Here is a 7,397-nt window from a genome sequence, read left to right on the forward strand (position 1 = left end):
ATTTAAATCTGTGGCTGACTGAGAAGCTTCTGGGTCCTGGGAGAGGCTGACTGAAGTGGTCACATGATGCTGTAACGTGAGGCTTCATCATCACCTTGGTACTATTTGATCGACCCCACCATAAGCAGGTGGCTCACATTCATACCCTAACCAGCTAACAGGCGATGGCAAAGGTGAGCCTGTCTTGCCACTGGTTTGCTGGCATGCTGTCACTCGCTAGACTGCTGCGGTATGGCCTTCTCACTCAAGGGAACCCGTTCACAGGGATAGCTTTGCACGGAATCTCTCCTTGTTCACTTCTCCTCGCCAGACTGTTGAGCTGAGATCTAGGATCCTCACTGATCTGTGGGCTAGAGCTCCATATCCTATCTTGATTGTCGGGCTTTGAAGACCCCTGGAAGTCTGGGGGTGGAGCTAGAAGGCATGCGTTAGGGATTGAAGTGTGTCTACCTTTCCCCCCAACAAGTTGCACCTTGACTAGGCCACGAGTCTCAGTATTATGTGATTATCCTCCGTTTTGTGCTACCATATAATTATCCAGTATGTTGTAAATTCTAACCTTAATGATGGGCTCAAACGTTAAGAACAACTGTGGGGGTGGCAAGGGACGGGGCAATGTTTCATTCTGGTGTGCATAGGGCCGCTGTGAGTCAGAAAAACAGCAATGACGAAGACGTTACTGAGGCAAAATTACAGGCGGGCGGATGCTAAGGAGGCAAGTGACAGTCTACGGGATTCGGTTGAGATTTGAAAGAGATTAGACAGCCTCAGTACCACCAAGAGGGCAGAGCCAGGAGCAGAGCACATCCTTTGGGCCCAGAGACCCTGCTCTGTGGCGCTTCTGACACAGGGGAAGATTGATACCAAGATACATGGAGATCTCCATGGGATGCTGGGTCCACAGGCGCTGAAAGTGGACAGGGATCAGGACCGTCCCCTAGAGCCGACAGAGAAGCTTCTCTGAATGTGGACAAACGCCTGACCTCTTAAACTGTGAGAAAAGACATGTGTTTGTTGAAGCTGCCCACTTTGAGAGCTAAGGCAGCATGTGTGGACAAACTTCTTAGACGTGGCACAGGGCTCCTCCCAGCCAGCCCGGTTCTGCCTGGAAGGGCCACCCCGGAGGAGCCCTGGTGGTGTAGTGGTTCTGCCTTGGGCTTGGCTGGAGCCCTCCACTCCTGTAAACAGGCTCAGAAACCCACAGGGGCGATTCTACCCCATCCTAGGGAGTCGCTATGAGTCGGGGCCTAACAACAACTGAAGGGTACCTAACAGCAGCAGCATTGCACACTTAATGGACTGCAGTGTGGTGCAAACCTAACTTGTACATGCCCCGGGACACCGAAAAACTCACGTGGCTCCTTTGTTTGCGATCTTCACTTTGGGGTGGTGGTCAGGAGCCCAACCCGAAAAATCTCCCAGGCCTGCTCGTATCCAATATGCCACGAACGCATACCGTACATCTGATCCCAACTCAGGACGACAGGATTTCTTAATCTCACGCTCCGTGTTGCTTGTGATTCTTTCCGCATTAACCTTTTCCGTTGTTTATTTTGCTGCCACTGAGCAACTACAACAGCAAACCACACACCAACTCCATCCTTTCCGTGGGAGCAGTTGGTGACACGGGTGACATTCTCAGGCTACACCGCCCTCCTCACCCTCCTCCTCGGAGTTCTTCCTCCCCAGCATATCCACCAGGGATCCCTAAGGGTCCCAGATGATCCCTCCAGAGGCTGCTGTCCTTTTGTCACAGAGAGAGAGAGCCCTTGAAAGAGCACACTGCTCGAGGCAGACTTTCTTTTTTTGACTGGGTAAGGGAAACTATCGTTTGGTTTTAAGATAACTTCAGGGGATATTTTCTGGTGTACGACTTTAAGGTTATTTTAGGGCAAGGGTTGCAGGCTTTGCCCTCAGCCCCCGTGCCTGGAGAGTCTGGCATCCATGTGAATTTTGCCTGGTGTTTAATTTATATGCTCTTATTTTTATTTTTTATTGGCACAAAGTTTGCATATCATCCAAAGCATTAGTTCAGCCACACGAAGAAGAGTTGTATGGAGGATCGTCACCGTGATAAAATGGAGAACATCTTCTTCATTCTTGTCCTCACTGTTATTAACCTCAGTGTTATTTAATGATGGATCCACTCAGCTTGCATTTTATCTGGGGACCCAGGGGCTCTGGGGATGAGAATCGTGACTACTTTCTGGGGGCCTGCCATGTGCCTGGGGGCCCTGCAAACCTGATCTCTCAGTCCTCGACGGGGCCCTGTGGGATCACTGTCACTACCCTCATTCTCCTGTCTCTGCGCTTGGAGAAAGCTGTGAACCTGCAGCCTGATGCTTGGTGCACGTCCCAGCAGGTTCGGCTAACAAGAAACATTCGGAAAATATTCCACTGCTTCTCTTGCTTCGCTGGTGTAACAAAGAACCATTCTCTGGGTGGCTGAAAACACATTCCCTCCGCATTCTGAGGCTGGAAATCCGTAAGGAAGGTCTCTGCCACTCTCCTTTCCTCGTTCCTTCCAACTTTCGGTGGGTCTTTCCTAGGGATCCTAGGGACATCCTGGCTGAACTTCTTCCAAGTCCAATTCGTTCCCTCTTGGGGCGTCCTGTGGTACATGTAATCCACCTTGCCAATGCAGTCAGCCAAAGGCATCTATTCCCCTTATTCAGGGTCCAGCTTTCAAATGCAGAGGGCCTTAAAATAGCACTATGTGATTTTCCCAAGTTCTGCATAAAGATAGCACGAAAAGCAGCGATGATCTTGCAGCATATATTCTGCATCCTCAAAGATAAGATCAAAATAGCAACAACAAAGATAACACCCAGTCGGCACTGAAAGAGAAAAACAAAAGCTCACCCCCTCCCAAATGGAAGTGAAATCAGGGATGTGAACAGCCTTGTTATCAGACAGAGAGTATTGTAAATTGTAAAGTCGATTATGGCAGACGTAGTTAGGTGAAAATGTACGATTTTACCATTTGAGCTCTCTTTTGACCCATTTTAAAGTTGTTTCAGCCTAAAACAAAACACAACAGCAACAACAACAAAAGGAAGGGGCAATACACGTGGCTTAACCCTCTGGTGAACACCTCTGACCATAGACCTGGAGTGGGAATCGCTTTCTGTCATGCAGAATACCGGCTCATCAGGAGGTGGCCACTGCACTTGCAGGTGGGTCACAATTTAACACCTTGTCATTTGATCTTTGTTCTAGTTTTACTATGTCCTGGTTTCTTTTCAATTGAGGTTTTTCTAAAGATTGGTGCAGCATTTTTGAAAAGGTATTATTTTAATAGCAATCATTGAAAAACAAGGGCGAAGTTAAACACTCTGAAACACCCATTTACACTGACTTTGACTGGAGTACAATGGGGAGCAAGGACCCAGGACAATTGCTGTGGAGCTGATTCAGTTCCCGGCGTGTTGGAGAACGGTGCTCCGCAGACTATTAAGTGGCTGGCTGATTGTTTGGAAGTGGATTGCTAGGCCTTTCTTCCCAGGCCCCTGAGTGGACTCAAACCCAACTTTTTGGTTAGCGGCCAGGCCCTTTAACCATTTGCATCACTGAGTATTGAAAAGTTCAATTCTTTTTATACAATAAACACTTTTAATAGGCAAGGTCAGCAGTTCAAACCCACTGGCTGTACCTTGGGAGAAAGATGAGGCTTTCTACTCCCAGGAAGATGTATAGTCTCAGAAACCCACAGGAACATTTCTATTTTACCTCTATAGGTTCACGATGGGTGAGAATTGACTCGATAGCAGTGGGTTGGTTTGGTTTGTTGGTAAACATACAATAATAACACACTGCCATAGAGTCAATTTGACTCATAGTGCCTCTGTAGAGCAGGGTAGACCCGCCCTGTGAGTGTCCAAGAGACTAACCCTATGGTTGTGGAAAGGCTGTCTTTCTCTCACAGAGTGGATGGTGGTTTTGAACTGCTCACCTTGCGGTTAGCAGTCCAATGTGTAACCATGGTAAAAACTCAAAATTCATTGACACAGAGTCCATTTCGACCGTATAGGACAGGGTAGAACTGCCCCTGAGAGTTTCTAAGACTTCAAGTCTTTGCAGAAGCAGAAAGCCTGCGTCTTTCTCCCACAGAGCAGCTGGTGGTTTCACACTGCTGACCTTGCAGTTATCAGCCCAACAGTAACCGCGATGCCACCAGCGCTTCTCTAAAGATAGATGGTAGTGCTAAATAAATAATAATTATGATGACAACACCACAAACATGCTCTGCGATTCATAATATTCCTTTTTAGATTTAGATGGGCTAACCTTGGATTAAAAATTATTTTAATGCAAACCAGTTTGGGGGCTAAGGGTTTTATTATGAAATAATTATTTGCAACCTGCTTTCTTAAAGAACCTAAGATCTCTTCACCCCCACCCTCTCCACTTGCTTCCTCTGTCATCGTGAAACACCCTTTCCCACTTGGACCAAGTCCCCAGAATTTCTCCCTGGTGGGCACGTCCAGCCTGAAACAAGCACGAAGGCATCGCACCTCTTTTACACCAGGGCAAGAGGTTAACACAGGAAAAGGCATGTTTAAGTAAGAATAGTGAAAACAACAACAAAAGAGAACACTAGAAATTTGGGGTGTGTGTGTAAGCATATTTAACTTTTTTTCCAGAGGAGATTTTAATGTCATGACTCTTAAAAGGCTAAAATATGTATTTATATTTATAATAAGTATATATAAAACAAAACTCACACTCAATGCCATTGATTATCTACTGACTCACAGCAACCATGCAGGACAGAATAGAACTGCTCCTGTGGGCTTTAAATTTTTAGGGGAGCAGAAAGCTTCGTCTTTCCCCCATTGAGTGCCTGCTGACTTTGCAGTTTTCAGACCAATTCAAAAGCCACAACACTACCAGGGCTCATAGATCGAATTTGATATATAAGTTTAGATGTATTTGATACTGAGCAAGAATGACGGAATTGCAAACAACCCCCGGTCAAGAATTTTCCACCAATAAGCTTCCCCTTCTGGCTTGTTTGTTGCGTCGGGGTGAATACGCCCCTCTTGGCTCCCTGTTGCTGCTGGTTTCAGTTGAGCTTTTGACTGAGGGCAGTCGGCTACACAGTCTAATGGTGCTCCATAGGGTTGTCTGGAAGCACCTTCCTAACCTCGTCTATGGTGAGTGCAGCTGGGTGGGCTCAAACTGCTGAGGGTTGGGTTAGTAGTCTAGGGCAAACCGTTGGCGCCACCTAGGGGCTTTCGCGTAGATGAAGGTCAGCAAAGGTTCAGTCTACGCGGGTTCCAGTTCACACTTACATATGTGTTCATTCCAAATACAACATGCTTAAATGTGCTCTGGGAACACACAGGCTTTTAAAACTTTGTGGGAAAGTTCCATTCTCTTTTAGTTCTCATTTTCCATGCATTTTTTTGACGCCCCTCACCCACTTTGGCAAATATTCACCCTCGATTCTGACTGACCCTATAAGTCAGGGTAGACTGGCCCTGTGAGTTTCTGAGACCGTACCTCCTTACAGTAGGGTAAAACCTCGCCTTTCTCCTGAGGAGTGGCTTGTGGTTTTGAACCGCTGACCTTGAGGTTAACGGCCCAACCCGTAACCACTGTGCCACACCAAACACTTAGGCCAGTGCATGAGCAGCTGCCCCCGTTGGTTTCCCAGCTTCACGCTGATGAGCATCCTTTCCTTTCACTTCCAGTCGGAGGCTTCTCCTTTGCCTCCTGCTGCTGCTCTCAGGAGCCCTAGTTTTGCTGCTCTTCCAGCCGTTAGTATTTTCGAAATAAAACTGGACCGAGAGAGAATGATGCAGCATTCCGGAGATAGGCAAGATTGACTCCTTCTGCCTACAGGCTGAAGTATCCACCGTGACTCAGTAAACATTTTTATTTGTAAAATCACATTAAACTCATAATAGGAAGTATATTCCGTGCCCCAACCAGTAGCATAGACGTTTGTTACGACTATCAAGACATATATGACAGACTATATGTGTACTTCAGAGTCTATATGTAAACTGGGCAGTGCAATTTCTTTGTGTACAAGAGGCAAGGAGGTACGTGCGGGAAGCTGCCGCAGTCGCTCTGTCCTGCTGTCTGACTGGGGTTTTTGAACTCTGTTGTAACCTTATGGGACCACAGGTATATATGCAGTTGGGTGTTTCCTGAAAGGGCATTACACAATATGTGACTCAATCGTGTGTCACATGAAGTCTGCTTGGGCAATGGGTACATGGCAGTTATGATAAAGTTTGGAAATGGCGTTTGGAGAATGGCACTTTTCTAACGTAACCTCCCAAAGAAAGAAAGCACTCTCCAAGTTGTTACGGAGCTGCCTCCCTAAAGCGAGGACCCTGCGAGGGCCTCTCTGAGCCAGGGAGGAGGCACTGGTGTTGTGGACTGGGCCCAACAAAAGCCAGCCCCTCTCAGCACAAGACAGTCACTGCGAAGCAGGAGCCGGTTATTCACTGAGCAAGGCGAAGGATGGCCTGACTTGCTTCACTGGCGATTAGTAAGTAAGCACCAGTAAGCCTGTGCTTCCGAGTATTCTGCTTCTGTCAGGGATTGCCCATTTCAAAGAGACTAGATGCTAGGAGATTAGGAGAGAGACAGATGCCAGCCACACCTAGAAGCAGACTCTTGATTTGGCGTGTGTTGGGAGGTGGTGGGGAGATTGAAGTTGTCCCCCCACCCCCCAGACTAGTAAGTAAGCGCATGTAAGCCAGTGCTTCCCTGGCTTCCTGCTGCTAAGGCACGGAGGTTGTCTGAGGAGGTTAAAGAGAAAGCAGGGATCAAGGAGGACACCTAGCTGAGTGGAATCAATGATGGTATAAGCACTTTCGGCAATGCTGGTCATGGGGCGAGTCCGTGAAGGAGGATGCCGAGGCAGCAGAAGAAGGTGTTGGAAAACTAGATAAATTAGGTATCCGCGCAACCTCCGAATCACATAACATCTTATGTCACAGAGTACATTGTGAACCCTGGTGGTGTGTGTAGGTTATGAGTTGGGCTGCTGAGAGAGCCATTCCCATAAAGGTTACAGCCGTGGAAGCGCTGTGGGGCAGTTTTCCTCTGTCCTGTAGGGCCACTATGAGTTGGATTTGACGCGATGCCAGTAAGTTTGGAGTTTGGTTGCGGTCTAATCGTGGACTGCACTCCCTGCTGGTACAATAGCAGTGTGTTGGGCTACAAGGTGAGCTGCTGAATCGGGATCGGCTTGATGGTCATGAGTTTGGCCCCACAGCTCAGTACTTGGGTGGTAACTAAAAATTTGGCTATTCAAACCTGCTCACTCCTCTTCAGGAGAAGTATGTATAAAAGCATTTACTTTTGTAAAGATGACCGCCTTGGAAACTGTGTGGGGCAATTCTACTCTGTCCTACAGGGTCGCTAAGCGATGGAAT

This window comes from Echinops telfairi, unplaced genomic scaffold (assembly GCF_000313985.2).
Source record: "Echinops telfairi isolate 266 unplaced genomic scaffold, ASM31398v2 ScPeMD7_5;HRSCAF=22, whole genome shotgun sequence".
In the NCBI taxonomy this organism is placed as follows: Eukaryota; Metazoa; Chordata; class Mammalia; order Afrosoricida; family Tenrecidae; genus Echinops; species Echinops telfairi.